This window comes from Hemiscyllium ocellatum, unplaced genomic scaffold (assembly GCF_020745735.1).
Source record: "Hemiscyllium ocellatum isolate sHemOce1 unplaced genomic scaffold, sHemOce1.pat.X.cur. scaffold_810_pat_ctg1, whole genome shotgun sequence".
Lineage (NCBI taxonomy): Eukaryota > Metazoa > Chordata > Chondrichthyes > Orectolobiformes > Hemiscylliidae > Hemiscyllium > Hemiscyllium ocellatum.
In genome coordinates, this window is record NW_026869247.1 from 1 (window position 1) to 16,704 (window position 16,704).

The following is a 16,704-nucleotide window of genomic DNA, read 5'->3' on the forward strand; positions in this document are numbered from 1 at the left end:
GTGAAATGGAAGGACTGTAAGAAAAGGTGTTCTCTGCGATGGGTATCTAAGGAAAGTGATCAAATTGAAAGGCATACAAAGTGGCCAAAACCAGCATGAAACTAGAACTGGGAAAACTTTAAAGGTCAACAGAAAGCCACAGAAGAGTTACAAAGAAATGTAAGCTCGAACATGAGAAAAATAAACTAGCACAGACTATAAAGACAGATAGCAAATGTTTCTATAAACATAAATCATGAGAAAAGAGTGGCTAAAGTAAACGTTGGTCTTTTGGAAAAAGAGAAGGAGCATTTAGTTTCGGGACATCACAGTGGAGGATACTAATATCTTGCCAGTAATTAACAAAGACACAAAGGTAGGTGAGGATATGGAAACTATCATTATTACAGAACACCTAGTTTTGGACTGTTGGAGGTAATTGAGCTAATTATAGAAAATTCTCTTTTCCCTGACAGAATGTATCCCAGGAGAAAGAGCAAATGCACTGACAGTAATTTTCCAAAATTCACTGGACTTCATGGCAGTCTCAGCAGTTGGGAAAGCAGCAAAAGTGACGCCACTGTTTTAAAAAGGAGGTGGACAAAAGATGGGTAATTATACCCCAGACAGCTTCTTCTCTATAGTGGGAATGATGCTTTGATCTAGTTTCAAGGAAGAAATAGCAGGGACCTGATAGAAATTGTCCCATTGGACAGATACAGCATGGGTTCATGAAGGGCAGGTCATGCTTGAAAAATCTTTTGGAATTCTATGAAGACATTTCAGCAAGTTGGACAATGTGGACCAGTGGATGCAGTGTACCTGGATTTCCAAAAGGCCTTCAAAAAAGGTGCTGTGCAAGAGGCTGTTGCATAATATAAAGGTATATGGCATTAGGGGTATAGTATTAGCATGGATAGAAGATTGGTTGACTAACAGGAAGCAAAGTGTGGGGATAAATGCATATTATCCTGGCTGGCAATCAGTGACTAGTTGTGTGCCTCAGGGATCAGTGTTGGGACTGCGATTATTTAGAATTGATACAGATGATTTGGAGTTGGGGACCACATTTAGGGTGTTAAAGTTTGCTTATGACACGATGATGAGTAGCAGGACAAAGTGTGCGCAGGACTGTGGAACTTTGCAGAGGAACATAGATACATTGAGTGAGTGGGCAAAGGTCGGTCACATGGAATATAATGTTCATAAATGTAATGTCATACTGTTTGGTTGGAGTAACATTAAAAAGAGATTATTACTTGATTTTTAAAAAGTTGCATTTTTGCTAAGCAGAGGCACCTGAGTATACTACTGCATGAAGGTTGGTCACCAGGTATAACAATCAATTCTGAAGGCAAATGCAATTTTGTCCTTCTATGCTGAAGGGATTGTGCTTAAAAGCAGATGTTATGTTCCAGCTGTATTGGGTGCTGGTGAGGCCACACCTGGAGTACTCCATGTAGTTTTTATCTCCTTAGTTGAGAAAGGATGTACTGGCACGAGAGGGGGTGCAGAGGAGATTAACTAGGTTGATTCCAGAGTTGAGGGGGTTGGCTTAACAGAGACGGAGTAGATTGGGATTATATTCATTGGAATTCAGAAGAATGGAAACATATAAAATAATGAATGAAATGGATAAAATAGAAGTAGAGAAGTTGCTTCCACTGGCAGGTGAATCTAGGACAAGATGGCATCACCTCAAGATTAGAGGCAGCAAATTTAGGACTGAATTGAGAAGGAACTTCTTAACCTCAATGGAATTCATTGCCCAGGGAAGTAGTTGATGTTTGTTCAGTAAACGTTTTAAAGCTAAGGTAGCTTTTTAAATAAAATAAATAATTAATTAAGGAATACAGTGAGAACTTGGGTAAATGGTTCTGTGTCCACGAAATGATCAGCCATGATCTTATTGAATGGCAGAGCAAGCTCAAAGGGCAGGTGGCCTTCTCCTGTTCCTAGTTCTTATGTTATACATTCCTCCCTCACTCGTGACTTGGAGGTGCTGGTGTTGGATTGGGATGGACAAAATTAAAATTCACAGAACACCAGGTTATAGTCCAACAGGTTTATTTGGAAGCACTAGCGCTGCTGCTGCTGCATCAGGTGGTTGTGTGTTTTTAACTTTGTCCCTCATGTAACTTATGAACAGCATCAAAAGCCACGAAGCAGTGCGCATGCTCCAGCCAACAATGGCCACAGGATGATTGATGTCAGCGGTGGACCAATGGAAGGACAGGGACGGGGCTGGAGGACCTGGCTGGGCAGTTGGCCCTCCGACCAATCAGAGTGAATGAGAGGCGGGACTTGATTATACCACGTGATCATCCGGCGGACAGCGCGGCTGTGCGGGCGGAGAGCTGTCGGTAAGGAAAGAAATAAACAGCAGCAAGCGGGAGGGAAATGGTGTTGGTCCGGGCTGAGAGGTTTTACAAACATTTGGTGCACATCGGAAAATACAAATTTGAAACTTACAGTCTCGTTTTTGCAGTAAACGGGAAAATACCTCATCTCGCGATTGACTCGTGTAAGTGCCGCCATCTTTATTCGGGGCAATGATTCACTGGACACGTGCAGCCGCCATCTTTGTAGGGGGCAAAGTTCAGAGGGGAGTATGTGCAGCTCTCCCTGATAGAGAGTCATAGGGCAGGATTTACACAGAGCACATTCACACCCAGGGAAATGGATTTTTGTTTTTCTCAGGATTTGTTTCGTCATTGATGTAAATGATTTGGATGTGAATAGAGGCGGTACAGTTAGTAAGTTTGCAGGTGACACCAAAATTGTTGGTGTTGTGGTCAGTGATAAAGGTTGTCTCAGAATACAATGGGATATTGATCAGATGGGCCAATGGGCTGGGGAGTGGCAGATAGGGTTTAATTTAGATAAATGTGAGGTGCAGCATTTTAGAAAGCAAATCCGAGCAGGACTCACACACTGAATTGTAAGGTCTTGGAGAGTCTTGCTGAACAAAGAGACCTTGGAATGCAGGTTCACAGTTCCTTGAAAGTAGAGTCACAGGTAGATAGGACAGTGAAGATGGCATTTGGTATGCATCCCTTTATTGGTCAGAGTGTTGAGTAAAGGAGTTGGACAGGACATTGGTTAGGACCCTTTTGGAATATTGTGTGCAATTCTGGTCTCCCTATTATCAGAAGGAGGCACTGAAACTTGAAAGGTTTGAGAATTGATTTCAAGGATGTTGCCAGGGTTGGAGGATTTGAGTTGCAGGGAGAGGCATAATAGGCTGTGGCCATTTTCCCTGGAGTGTGATGTTGAAGAGGTTTCTCTAATCTTGAGGGTCATGGATAGCGTAAATAGACAAGGTGTTTAGCCTGGGGTGGTAGAGCCCAGAACTAGAGGATATAGGTTTAGGGTGTGAGGGGGAAATTCAACAGTAGCCTAAAAATTGTAACATTTCAAAGGCATTTGAATAGGAAGGGTTCAGAGGGATGCCGGCCAAGTGCTGGCAAATGGGAATAATGAGGTTAGAATATCTGGTTGGCATAGATGGGTTGGACTGAAGAGTCTGTTTCGGTGCTAGACATCTCTGACTGTGGGATCATAAAAGTGAACACTGCTCTGATTCACCTCTGAGCTCCTTGATGTCCACTTGTTCATTATCTAGCTTCCTCAGTCTGAGTGTATTTTTGCTTTGTTTAGTAATTTACTATTTTGTTCACAGACCTTTTTCTGTAAATGAATTGTCCACTGCTGCCCGCGTCCTAACCATATTACAGATGAGGTAGTACTGGATGTCTTAAATCGTAGCAAGGTGGATAAATTCCTGGGACCTGTTAAGGTGTATCCCAGACATTTGTGGAAAGCTAGGAAAGTGATGGCAGTGCCCCTCCCTGAGATATTTATATCATCATTGGTGACAGGTGAGGTGCTGGAAGACATGTGCTATTATTTAAAAAGGTGGTAAGGAAAGGCCAGGGAACAAGAGAACAGTGAGCCTGAAGTCAGTGGCAGGCAAGTTGTTGGAAGGGATTCTGAGGGACAGGATTTATATGTATTGGGAAAGACGAGGAATGATTAGGGGTAGTTAACATGGCTTTGTGTGTGGGAAATTATTTCTCTCTCTAACTTGATTGAGTTTTTTTGAAGACCTGACAAAGATGAAGGCAGACTGTGGACGTTGTCTATATGGACACTGAATGATGTTCCACAAAGCAGACTGGTTAGCAAGGTTAGATAACATAAAATGTTGGGAGAACTAGCCATTTGGATACAAAACTGACTTGAAGGTAGGAGACAGAGGGTGGTGAAAGAGGGTTGCTTTGTGGGCTGGAGGCCTGTGACCAGCAGTGTGCTGCAGGAATGGACATTGGGTCCTTAAATAATTGACTTGGATGTGAATATGAGATATAGTCAATGGGTTTACAGAAGACACCAAATTTGGAGGTGTAGTGGACAGTGAAGAAGGTTAGTTCTGAATGCAACAGGATCTTGACCAGATGGGCCATTGGGGCGAGGAATGGCAGACTGTGAGTTCAATTTAGACAAAAGTAAGCTGTTGGATTTTGGAAAGGCAAATCAGGGCAGGACTTAGACATTTGATGGTAAAGTCCTTGGGAATGTTGCTGAACATAGAGACCATGGAGTGCAGGTTCATTGTTCCTTGAAAGTAGAGTCACAGATAGGCAGACTAGTGAAGGTAGTGTTTGGTATGCTTATGTTTATTGGTCAATGCATTGAGTACAGAAGCTGGGACGTCAAGTTGAGGCTGGACAGGACATTGATTAATCCATTGCAGGAATTCTGTTTTAAGTTCGAAATTCCCTGTTCTGGAAAGAATGTTGTGAATCTTGAAAGTGTTCAGACAAGATTTACAAGGACTTTGCTAGGGTTGGAGGATTTGGGCTACAGGGAGAGGCTGAATAGGCCAGGGTTAATTTCCCTGGAGAGTCACAGACTGAGAGGTGACTTCATGGAGATTTATAAAGTCATGAGGGGCATGGATAAGGTGAACAGCCAGGGTCTTTCTCCCCACCCTCCCCCCCCCCCCCCCCCCCCCCCCCCCCCCCCCCCCTCCCCCTCCCCCTCCTCCCCCCTCCCCCCCCCACCCCCCCCTCCTCCCCCCACCCCCCCCCCGCCTCCCTCCCCTCCCCCCTCCCCCCCCACCCACCCCCCCTTGGAGCTGAGAAGGTTAAGCAGTGATTTTGACCCAGTACAAATTTGTTTCTAGGATATTTTCATTTCCAGAGAGAGGGGAATTGTTAACAATGTCACAATTTTAGTAACTATTTTCAGGTAATTCGCAAATAATATGTGGATATGTGAACATTATTTTATTCAGTATGTTCTGAGCATCTGGAACAGTCTGAATGGCAGCTGGACACAGACTCAGCAGTTATTCAAACAGATTTGGAATTTTACATTTTAAGGGAAGATTTGGGGGGCCATGGGCAAATGGGAAGGGAATTGGGACAGATTTGCAGCATCTCCAGAGGGAGAGAGTACAGCCCCAATGGGCTGAATAGCCCCCAGCCCCTGTGCTCTGTGATACTGCCCCATTGACTGTGAATGTTGAAGCTCATCCCAAGGCAGAGAGAGAGAGGGAGGATCCCACCACTCGCCTCACAAATAGGCCCCGGATGATTGATGTCAGCGCAGGCCAATAGGACGAGAGGGCAGTACTGGAGGACCAGGTTGTCCAACCAATCGGAGTGAATGAGGGCAGCCTCAAGGCTGGAACTAAAGAAAGGCACATATCACAGAGATTTGAGAAACTGGAGGACACGAGATAGGGAGCGTTCTGTGGCTGGTGAGGAATTATATAAATAAGGAAGAGTTGTGAGGCTGGATGAGGTGACAGTAATCGGGAGAGTTGTGAGGATGGAGGAATTTAGAGTTAGTGAGGATTAGAGTCATAATGTTATACAGCAAGGAAACAGGCCCTGTGGTCAAACCAGTCCATGCCGACCATAATTCCAAACTGAACTAATTGTACCTGCCTCCGCTTGGTCCACATCCATCCAAATATTTCCTATTTCTGTACTTATCTGAATGTCTTTTAAATATTGTAATTGTATTCACAGCCACCACTTCCTCTGGAAGTTCATTCCACATATTTTTTTGAAACCCTAATGTCTTTTCTCAAACCTTTCTCATCTCTTCTCAAAATGAACGCACCTGAGTTTTGAATCCCCCTCTCCCCCGGCCATTCACATTATCTACACTCTTTCTGATTTTATGAACCTCTGATAAGGTCACCCCTCAACCTTCTGCACTCCATTGAGCCTATCCAGCCTCTCCTTATAATACAATCCCTCCATTTGTGGCAACATGCTGTTAAATCTCTTCTGAACCTGCTCCAATTTAATAATATCCTTCCTATAACAGCACAACCAGAACTGGACAGAGTATTCCAGAAGATGCCTCCCCAACGTCCTGTACATCCTCAACATAACGTCCCAACTCCTGTACCAAGGTTTAAACAGTGAAGGCAAGCATGCTAAATACCTTCTTAACCATCTACATGTGACACAGACTTCAAAGTTATGAAGCCCTCGGTCTCTTTGTTCCCATATCACTACTCAGGGCCCTATTTTTATTGAGTTTAAGTCCTGCCCTCGTTTGTTTTGTCAGGATGTTATATTTTGCATTTTTTCCAATCCAAACAATATTTGAGTATAAAGGCAGTAGGAGTATAATTAAGAGGGAGATCAGGAGGCAAAAAAGGGACGTGAGATAGCTTTGGTGAATGGGGTTAAGGATAATGCAAAGGGCTTTTGTAAATACATGAAGAACAAAAGGCTAACTAGGGAGAAAATAGAGACCCGCAAAGATCAGCAAGGCAGCCATTGTGTGGAGCTGCAGGCGATGGGCAAGATAGGAAACCAGTGTTTTGCACCAGTGTTTATTGTGAATAAGTACATGGGAGATATAGAATGTGGGGAAATAAATGGTGACATCCTGAAAAATGTCCATATTACAGAGGAGGTGGTGCTGGATGAGTGGTGAAGGAGCTGGTGCACGGGAAAAGGAAACACATTTTTGGATCATTGTGATCTCCTCTGGAGTAGAGTTGACCTGCATAAGAAGGATGGATTGTACCTGAATTGGAAGGTGTCTAATATCCAGGCAGGGAGATTTGTTAGTGATACTCGGGAGGCATTAAACCAGTGAGGGAGTGGGTGTAAACACAAGAAGATAGTGAGAAAAGAGGTATGTCTGAGGCTGGTGCAGGTAAGGGCAAGGCACAGAATGAGGTCCGACTGAGCATTTGCGCTGCATTTACTTCAATGCAAGAGGCCTGACAGGGAAGGCAGATGAGCTCAGGGTATGGTTTTGAACATGGGACTGGGATATTATCGCAATTACAGAGGCATCACTCAGGGATGGATAGGACTGGCAGCTTAATGTTCCAGGGTATAGATGCTATAGGAAGAATAGAAAGCGGGACGAGAGGAGGGGGAGTGGCATTTTTGATTCGGGATAGCATTATGTTTTTGCTTACAGAGGATATTCCTGGGAGCAAGCTCAGTGAAGTTCTTTAGGTGGAACTGGGAAATAAGAAAGGGATGATCACCTTATTGGGGTATTCTGCATGGGTTTCGTCTGGGTCCTCTGGTTTCTTCCCACAGTCCAAAGATGTGCAGGTTTGGTGGATTATCCAGGCTGAATTGCCCACAGTGTTCAGGGATGTGCAGGTTGGGTGGATTGTCCAGGCTGAATTGCCCATAATGTTCAGGGATGTGTAGGTTGGGTGGCCCTGGGAAATGCAATGTTACAGAGGGAGGTTAGGAGGCTCTCATGGTCAGTATCAATGTGATGGGCTGAATGACCTACTTTCACACTGTTGGGATTCTCTGGTAATTCTACTAGTTTTAAAATAGTTACAGAAAATAATAGACCAGATCTACAAGATAAGGCTCTGAATTGGACAAAGGCCAATTTTGATGGCACAAGGCAAGAACTTTCATCTTGGCCCCTCCAGCCTGCTCTGCCATTCAATAAGATCAGGGCTGATCTTTTCATGGCCTCAGCTCCACATTCCTGCTCTCCCACCATAACCCTTAATTCCTTTCCTGTTCACAAATCTACATTTTGCTTTAAAGGCATTCAAGTTGATAACGTCAAATGCTGCACTCGGCAGGGAATTCCACAGATTCACAACCCTTTAGCTGAAGCAGTTCCTCCTGAACTCAGTCCTAAATCTGCTCCCCCTTATTTTGAGGTAATGCTCTGTAGTCTGACCCGCCCCCAGTGGAAATAGCCTCCCTGCTCCTGTCTTATCTACTCCCTTCATAATTTTACATTTTTGTATCCAACCTCCCATTCTTCTAAATGACAATGAGTATAGAACCAGTTTTCTCAATCTCTCCACATACACCAACCCTCTCAACTCCCAACTCAAACTAATGACCCTCCTCTGTACTCCCTCCAGTGCCAGTATGTCCTTGCTAATGTAAGGAGACCAAACCTGTACACAGTACTCCAGGTGTGGCCTCCCCAGCACCCTGTACAGCTGCAGCATAACCATCCCTCTAGCAATGAAGGACACTATTCCCTTCACTGCCTTAATTACCTGCTGTACCTGCAAACCAGCTTCCTGTGATTCATACACAAGGACACCCAGCTCCCTCTGTACAGCAGCCTGCTGCATGTTTTCACCATTTCATCATCCAGTTTGTTGTTAGTCCTTCCAAAATGGATGACCTCAACATTGAACTCCATCTGCCAGATCCTTACCCACTCACGTAACCTCTCTGTATCCTTGTGCAGACTTAGTGGTCTCTGCAGACATTGCTTTACTCATCTTTGTATCAAATGTGAACTCTGATGCCGTACACTTGGTCCTCAACTCCAAAACATCTGTGTAAATTGCAAACAGTTGTAGTGCCAACACTAATTCAAACACCCGTTTATCCCCATTCTGTATTATGTTGGTTAGCCGATCCCGTATCAATGATAATTACCCATAATGCTGTGCATCTTTACCTTATACAGCAGCCTTTTGTGTGGCAACGTATCGAATACCTTCTGGAAATCCAGGTACACCACATCCACCGAATCTGCCTTGTCCAACGCACTCGTTGTATCCTCAAATAATTCCAGTAAATGTGTTAGACATGACCTGCCTTTCATGAATCCATGCTGTGTCTGCGAAATGAGACAATTTCAACCCAGATATCTCACCACTACTTCCTTGAGAGATTCAAGCATTTTCTCCACTACAGAAGTTAAGCTAACGGGCCCTTTTTGAAAAATAGTGGCACCACATTTGCAGCTTCCAGTCTGTCAAAACCATCCCAGAATCCAACAAATTTAGTGAATTATCACGAGTTTATTCGTTAATCTTTCTTCCCCCCCCCCCCCCCCCCCCCCCCCCCCCCCCCCCCCCCCCCCCCCCCCCCCCCCCCCCCCCCCCCCCCCCCCCCCCCCCCCCCCCCCCCCCCCAGCCTCCATCTCCTTTAGTCCCTGGGATGCAATCCATCAGGGCCAGGAGACCCATCTACCTTGAGGCTGTTATCTTTCCCAACATTGCCTCTTTACTGGGAATGATTGTTTCTCTGTCCTCATCTGCCATTGCCTCCATAGGCCTGCGACAATGAGAGTATATAGACAGTATGTTCCTGTTAAGGCCAAGGCTGGTAGATGTAGGGAATGCTGCCTGTCGAAAGAAATTGAGGCCCTGGTCAAGAAAATGAAGGAGGCATATGGGAGGTACAGAGAGCTGGGTTTGTGAGAATCCCGAGAGGAGTATAGGGGCAGTAGGAGTATACTCGAGGTAAACCAGGAGGGCAAAAAGGGGGCACAAGATAGCTTTAGGAAATGGGTTTAAGGCGAATCCAAAGTGATTGTACAAATACACTAAGGACTAACGAGAACAGGTACCCACAAACATCAAGGCTGTCTGTGGAACCGCAGGAGGTGAGAGAGGTTCTGTATGAGCGGAAAGGTTTAACAAACACAACGTGCACATCGGAAAACACACATTTGAACGTCCCAGTCTCGTGTTTTCAGTAAACGGGGAATTGCCTCAGTGTGGCTGCGGGCATTGTTGAGCGTCACCATCTTTATTTGGGGCAAGAATTCACTGGACATGTGTGGAGCCACCAGCTTTGTAGGGGGCAAGGTACAGCCAGGCGCATGTGCAGCCTTTCTCTGGTACAGAGTCGTTGGGCAGGATTTACACAGAGCACATTCTAACTCAGAAATGGATGTTTATTTCTAGATTTGTTTCATCATTCATTTAAATGATTTGGTATCGTAAATGAGTTGGCAGGTCATACAAAATTGGAGGTAATGTGGATAATGAAGAAGGTTACGTCAGATTACAATGAGATATTGATGAGAAGGGGTATAATTTAGATAAATGTGAGGTGCTGCATTTTGGAAAAGTAAAACAAGGCAGGACTTATACACTGAGTGGCAAGGCCCTGGAGACGTTTACAGAAAAAAGAAACCTTGGTCTGCAGGATCATAGTCCTTGCAAGTCAAGTTGCAGGTAGATAGGATGATGAAGAAGGTGTTTAATATATATTCCTTTATTGGTTAGAGCATTGAGTATAGGATGTGGGAGGTCATGTCCTGTACAGCAACATTTGTTAAGCCACTTTTGGAATATTGTGTGCAATTCTGGCCTGCCTCCTATCAGAAGGGTGCTGTGAAACTTGAAATGTTCCAAAAAAGACTTCCAAGGATGTTGTTAGGGTTTGAGATTGAGCTACACGTTGAGGCATAAAAGGCTGGGGCTGTTTTCCCTGGAGTGCCATAAATTGAGCGGTGATGTTATGGAGATTTATACTATTATGAGGGGCATGAATGGAGTAAATGAACAAGGTGTTTTCCCTGGAGTGGTGGTGTCCAGAAGTAGAGGGCATTGCTTTAGGGTGAACGGATAAAATTTCAAAGGGACCTAAAGGACAACTCTTTCATGCAGTGGGTGGAATGAGCTGCCAGAGGAAGTGGTGGAGGCTAGTACAATTAAAACTTGTTAAAGGCATCTAAGTAGACACATGATATGATTAGGAAGCGTTTACAGGGATATGGGCCAAGTGCTGGCAAATGGGAATAGATTAGGTTCGGATACCTGTTGGCTTGGATGAGTTAGACCGAAGGGTCTGTGTCAGTGCAATACATCTCTATGACTGTAGGATCATAACAGCTTATTCTGCTCTACTTCATCTCTGGGCTCCCTCATGACCACTTTGTCAATATCTAACTTCCTCAGTCTCGAACAATGGGTGTGTTTTACTATTACTTTTACAGACATTTTTGTAAATTAATTTTTCACTGCCGCCCAGCCCCTGACCATGTGCTGCGCTTAATTTTTTTCTGGAAAATCTTTGACAGTCAAGAATTCTTATTTCCAAATAAGCAAGTGTATTTTCCTTCCATTTCTGCCTATAAATTCTGCATCATCTTCGTTCCCTGTAATCCGTTTTCCACTCCCTGAAACATCATGTGTATTTCTCCTTCCACAGATACCCGTGATTAATGCCAAAGCCCTGTTTCCTGGGGAGAGGGTGATGTTTGACTTTCTTGTACAGCTGCAGTTTGTGTGGTGAAGGTGCTCCCACAATGTGGTTGGGTAAGAGACATTACAGATTATTCATTACAGCAACAGTGATGATGTGAAGATAATGTCCAAATCAAGAACAGTTTGTAGTTTCATTATCCTGCTTATAATTTCACAAAAATATTATTGGGAACTTTAGACATCAGGCCAGAGAAGGATGATATTAGGTCAAGTGACAAAAAAGCATTGCCAAATAAGCAGGTTTTGAGGAATGTCTTAAAGGAGGAAAGCAGACCTGTGAGGTTTTGGCTGTGAATTTCAGACCTTGTTGCTTTGGTAACTATAAAAGCAGCCACACAGGTGAGGTAATGAATTAACAGATCATTGGGAGTCTCGAACAGAATGGGTTGTCGAGTTCTCAAAGGGTGTGTGATGCGGCGAGCTAGGGATGGTCACACCCAGGAATTATATCAAGGGTGAGAATTTTAAATTGAGGGATGTGGGCCGGATACTGGCAGGTGAGACGAGATTGGGTTGGGATATCTGGTCGGCATGGACGGGTTGGGATTGAAGGGTCTGTTTCCATGCTGTACATCTCCGAAGCTCTATGTTGTTGATTATGAATAGGAGCTTTTTGATGGAACAACATGTTTTGGTACAAGGGAGTACTTAGGCAGCAGAGATTTAGTTTTCTTGAGATAACAGGGAGGTTGAATGTGGGAAGCTGGCCAGGAGTGTGTTTGGATAATGAAGTCTGGAGATAACACAAGGTGGATGAGAGTGTATGAGCTGATGCAAGGTTAGAACCAGCTAGAAATAGTGGTCTTGGAGTGGGACTGGGCTGTCCCCCTCACCTCACCTCTGGGATTCAGCTGGTTGTCAGGTTGTGAATCAGGGCAGTACCACAATCGGGAGCTGAGTGGCCCTGGTGGAGACTAAAATGAGTGTCGCTGAGCTGGCTGTTGCTGAGCAGCTGCTGCTTGGTAGCCCTGTTGATGACATTTTCCATCACTTTACTGCTGATCGAGTGTGGACTGACGGAGGGAAATTGCCTGGGTTGGATTGCCCTGTGTTTTTGTGTTGAACGTCCATGGGCAATGTTTCACATTGTCAGTAGATGCCAGCGCTGGAGCGGTACTTGGCTTGGTGGGTGGCAAGTTCTGGAGCACAAGCCATCAGTATTGTTGCCGACAGTGCCGATAGTCTTTGCACTACTTAACCATTTCTTGATGTTATTCAAACTGAATAGAACTGGCTTAAAACTCACATCTGTGATGTTGGAAACCACTGGAGAAGGCTGAGATGGATCATCCCACTTTGCACTTTTGGCTGCAGATTGCTGCAAATGCTGTTATCTTATCTGGTACATGGATGTGTGAGGCTCCTCCATCAGTAAGGGTGGGGATATCTGTGATGCTTCCTCCAGTGAGTTGTTTTATTGTCCATCACTGCTCACAACTGGGTGTGGCAGAACTGCAGAGCTCTGATCTGACCCATTTGTTGTGGGATCGTTTAGCTCTGTTGCTTGCTGCTGATGCTGTTTGAAATGCAGATGGTCCTGTTTGGTAGCTTCACCAGGTTGGCACTTCATTTTTAGGTATGCCTGGTGTTGCTCTTGGCATGCCCTCCTTTTACTGTCCATTGTCATGGGCGATAGCCAGACTTACAAACCCATGAGATTACAGATTGTGCTGTAGTACTGTTCTGCTGCTGTTGATGTATCTCCGAGATATCCAGTTTGAGATCCTACATCTCTTCAAAGTCTGTCTCATTTAGAACGGTGATCGTGTCACTCAACGCGATGGAGGTTTTTCTCAACTTTAAGCCAAAACTTGTGACTCCAAAAGGAATGTGTGATGGTCGATCTTACCGATACTGTCATGGACAGATGTATCTGCTCCTGGTCAGTTCATAACAATGAGATCAAGTATGTTTTTCCCTCTTGTTGGTTCCCTTACCACCCACTGCAGACTCAGTTGAGCAGCGATATCCTTTAGGACCTGACCAGCTCAGTCAGTAATTCTGCTGCAGAGCTAGTCTCGATTGTGGATATTGAAATCCTGTCCCCCGAGTCCGTTTGACACCATTTTACTTCCTCAGTGCTTCCTCCAAATGTTGTTCAACATGAAGGAGAAGTGATTCATCAGCCAAGGGAGGATGGTACGTGGTAATCAGCAGGAGCCATGAGATTTCCTGGTGTCCGGAGTCAATGATGAGGACTCCGAGGGCAAATCCTCCCTGTCTGTGCCACTACCTCTATCTGGTCTGTCCTGCTGGTGGGACAGGATATATCCAGAGATTTCAGGAGAAAATGAAGACTGCAGATACTGGAGATCAGAGTCGAGAGTGTGGTGCTGGAAAAGCACAGCAGGTCAGGCTGATGAAGGGCTTAGGCTCGAAACGTCGATTCTCCTGCTCCTCGGATGCTGCCTGACCTGTTGTGCTTTTCCATCACCACACTCTCAATATCTAGGGATGGTGATGGTGGTGTCTGGTCATCCTCTGTAAGAGGGCTCCTGAAGAAGGGCTCATGCCTGAAACGTTGATTTTCCTGTTCCTCGGATGCTGCCTGACCTGCTGCGCTTTTCCAGGAACACATTTTCAGCATTGTCTGTAAGGGTTGATTTCATGAGTATGAGTATGTCAGTCAGTTCCTTGATTGGTCTGTGAGACAGCTCTACACATTTTGACACAAAACTCCAGATGTTAGTCTGGAGGACATCGCACCATCGAGTGGGCTGATTCTGTGGTTGTATTTTCTGGTGCCCTGTTAGATACCGAGTGGTCCATCCAGTTTCATTCCTTTGTTGAGACTTTGCAGTGATTAATACAGTGAGTAGCTGGCTGGGCCACTGTCAGGTTGGCAGGATTTTTTTCACCATTGACAATGGTTCCATGGAGATCAGGAGATTCCTAATTCCACTTATTTTTTTTCTTGAATTCAGATTCCACCGTCTGCCAAGTTGGGATTCGAACTAGGACTTCAGTTGTTTATTTTAATATTTTGGGTAAAAGTTAAATACATTAGGTTTGTTCACTCACTTTAAATATCACTTACCCAGGTTTTGTTTCTTTGTGAAACACTGTCCATCATCCTGTCTCCTCCATCCTTCCTTCCAACAACAAGAGTTTGGAGCACATGGAGTTTCTCTGTCACTAAGACTGAGACAATCCGATCTGTAGCTTCCCTCCCTCCCACTAGCCCGCCGAGCCAAACTGCCTCACGAAGTGTTCCCGGTTTTTGTCCAAATTTTCGCCAATCTCCTGTCAAGCCGTATCAGAGCTCATCTTGACCCTTTCCCCTAATCTCACTGAACCATAGAGTTTCCAACTCTCTTTTCTCCCCTCCTCATCAGTCCCCCTCACCGATTCACAGATATTGTTCCTTGTTGTGTCTTTTCTGGTTATGTCCTTCTCTCTCGTTCTGTGAAAAACTTATATTTGACCTCACAGTTGTTGGAAAATCCTGCTCCATCTCCACTGTCCCTTTGCTTTCTGAATTCCTTGCATTTGCTGTCCCTCATGGATCAATCCTTGAGGTGACATAGTGCATTTGCACAATGTTGGGTTTCACATGTACACTGACAATGCCCAGCTCTCCCTCCCCATCATCCCTCGCCATTACTCCACTGTTACTCAGTTATCAAACTGCTTACCACATTCCCACTACTCGATTAGGTGCAGTTTCCTCCAATGAAACATTGTCATGGTTAAACCCGTTGCCTTACAAATTCCTTTCCCTTACTGCTGAGCCCCTCCCTCTCACTGGGAATGATGCAGCAGAACTACACTCTTCACAATATTGCAGTCGTTTCTGACGTGAAGCTGACCTTCTGATCAGACATCTACACAATCCCAAACACCAGGAATTCTAATTTCTTAAACGTCGTTTGTATCCTCCTCACCCCAGCTCCATTGCTACTGAAACCCCTTACCCATGTCTGTGTTGCATTAAACTTGATGAATCCGAAACAGAACCCTTGATTCTGTGACTGACTCAGAATCTGGTTTCAGACTCCCCTCTCAGTATTTACCCTCAGACACATCAGTATTTATTCTGTCAAACCCCTTAAGGATCTGGTGGTGGGGTCTGATTGTAGCTTGTGGAAATGGCAGGGGATGATGTGTTGTATCTGGGTGGAAATGGCAAAGGCTGATGTGTTGTATCTGGGTGGAAGGTAAGGACTTGGGGGTGGAGGGGGTGTTCTATCCTTGTTGCAGTTGAAGGTGTGGGTTTCAAAGGCAGAGGTGCAGGAAGTGGAGGAGATCTAGTGGATGGTATTGACCACATGGGAGGGGAAATTGCAGTCCTTGTAATATGGGGCCATTTGGTATGTTGTGGCCTCACTGGAACACTGCAGTAAGCATGAGACCGAGATGGTGGCCAGGGAACAGGCTCGTGTGTGAAAGTGACAGGCAGCTGGAAGCTCGGGGTCTGTTTTTGCAGCAGAACGTCGATCATCAGCTGCCATTTCCGCCACCTCCACTGAGATGCTGCCAGACACTGGTTCCTGTCCCCTCCATTAACAGCTATGCACCCTCACAGCCAGATCGTAATCCACTCCTTTATCTTTCCAAATGTTCCAGTTTCTCTTTTGGTGTTCTGTCCCTGTCTATTATTTACTCTTTAACCCCTATCTCCTGCAGGACAAAGATCTGCAGGTTAGTTGAATTGGCCAAGCTAAATTTCCCATAATGCTCAGGGATGTGTAGGTGAGGTGCATTATTCAGGAGAAATATACAGTCATAGGGTAGGGGAATGAATCTGGGTGGGATACCATTCGGAGGGACGCTGTGGACTTTTGGGGCCGAATGGCCTGTTTCCACACTGTCAGGATTCTAATTTTCCCAGCTCCCATCGGTTCTGAGGAAGGGCCACTGGACAGATTCCTGTTCCCAGATGCTGCCAGACCTGCTGAGCTTTCCCAGCACCTCCTGCTTGTTGTTCCTGATTGACACCATCCATCCACCTTCCGGGTTTGATTCAGGCAGGGGGAGGATCCCACCACTGACCTCACAATGGGGTCCAGCTGATTGGTGGAAGCTTCGGACCAATAGGAAAAGGTGGTGGGACTGGTGGACCAAGTGGAACCAGCTGGTCATCCAAACAATGGGAGTGAATGAGGGGCGTGGCCAGTGGGATGACACGTCACCAATAACACCGCCTGTGCAGTGTCACGTGACTGTCGTTGGTGAATGTGGGAGACACAAACAGGGAAGGGGAGAATGCCTTGGAGATGGAGATAATGAGTCAC

The 16,704-nt window shown here is 45.3% G+C and overlaps 1 long non-coding RNA gene across 1 annotated transcript in view; it reads left to right on the top strand.

Annotated features, from left to right (window-relative positions):
- Window positions 1-2,266: 2,266 nt before the first annotated feature.
- Window positions 2,267-16,704, top strand: part of LOC132814360 (uncharacterized) — a 46,225-nt gene continuing 31,787 nt past the window's right edge. Inside the window, exons 1-2 of the long non-coding RNA XR_009644416.1 lie at window positions 2,267-2,342; window positions 11,415-11,521. This is a non-coding gene — a long non-coding RNA (uncharacterized LOC132814360). The remainder of the gene's footprint in view (window positions 2,343-11,414; window positions 11,522-16,704) is intronic.